The 1,374-nt window shown below is 38.9% G+C and overlaps 1 protein-coding gene across 1 annotated transcript in view; it reads left to right on the top strand.

Annotated features, from left to right (window-relative positions):
• TLE1 (transducin-like enhancer of split 1 (E(sp1) homolog, Drosophila)) overlaps positions 1-1,374 on the top strand; it is a 35,895-nt gene that overhangs the window by 14,236 nt on the left and 20,285 nt on the right. The window lies entirely within an intron of this gene.

The raw sequence follows: 1,374 nt of genomic DNA, 5'->3' as shown, positions 1-1,374 counted from the left end.
TCCTGCTGGAAAGAAATGGAGAGGATATTATTGCAAGGTAGAAGAAGTTTGTTTAAATCCCCATTTTAAATGTGTGGTTCTGTTTGCTGATCACTTGAAATGGATTTTGCAGATAAAGGCATCATCAAATTAAAGAATTGAGCAAAACAAGAACATTTGAAAGTTCCATATATGTTCTAATCTGGAAGAAGATCTTTCTTTTTAAAGGTTCTCTGAGTCTACAAACACAGAGCTGATGATTTCAAGCTCATTTTAGATGAGGTCCTTGTAGGTAAATGAATTACAGGATTTGGTGATTTTGGAAGTAAGGTACAAAATGCAGATTTGTTTTTTATTCTTTTTGGCTTCTGACTAATATTCATGTTAGGACCTGTATAGTTTGTATGTATAGTTTCAAGCTGTGGGTTTGTTAGTGAGGAATATCTTCTGATACTAATAGTACTGGTGGGAGATGCCTTTGATATTCCCAGTGAAATTATCCTTCTCAAAATGTCAGTCGCTGGGGTGCATTTAATCATTACTTGGCAGGTATTTTTGCCCTCCTGCAGGCAGTGTTTCTGGTGAACACGTGTCCCAGCTACTGTGCTCCCACATGCTGAAATGTGTTCTAACCTATTCTTGACTTCTGGGTGCTTCATACCTTTCAAGAGCTGGTAGATAACCAGGATGGGAGCATTCCTGTTCCTTCTCCTTTTGCACTCTTTGGCTGGACAGCTTCCACTCTGTCTTCAGAGGCATTCTTGGGACCCTAATATGTTTGTGGTATTTCTTGGAGCAATATTCAGCTGCTAAAGGGAGAAGGAAAGGGTTGAAACTACCTGTTGGGGTTTTTAGGGTTCTGGGTTGGTTTTTTTGTTTTGTTTTTGATGTTTCCAGGTTTTTATTTTTTTTAATATTTATAGCCTGCAGTGAGAGAAAGGAACTGGTATTTTACGTTCTGTCTGCCAGTGTTAAGTGTGATAGCCCAGACACTTTAAAAACAAGAGATGGGAGACAGTTTGAGCAGTCTGTATGTCTGATTTGTTGGCTTTGATACTTTTTAATTAAAAGTAGTAGTACCGGAAATATCAAACTTACCTATGTGAAAATTCTGTTTTTCAGTTGGTATTTCTTTTTTGTTGGTTGGTTTTGATTTCAAGTTAAGAGGGGCCTTCTGACTGAACCACCCTGGTGCGCAATGGAAATCACTAGACCACTGTGTATCATAGAATGTCTGCTGGGGCATCCCAGACCATTTTGGAGATAGGGACCCGGAGGCACTTGAGTAACAGCTATCATGAGGCACTAGAGCAGCTCAGGTGAACACATATTTATGAGAAACAGTCAAAATATGGCTTTTTAAACCACCATAAAAAAATTTCCCCTTGGGATGTC

This window comes from Buceros rhinoceros, unplaced genomic scaffold, assembly GCF_000710305.1.
Source record: "Buceros rhinoceros silvestris isolate BGI_N320 unplaced genomic scaffold, ASM71030v1 scaffold4171, whole genome shotgun sequence".
NCBI lineage: Eukaryota > Metazoa > Chordata > Aves > Bucerotiformes > Bucerotidae > Buceros > Buceros rhinoceros.
Note: the sequence above shows the minus strand (reverse complement) of the source record. Positions and strands in the feature narration are given on the sequence as shown.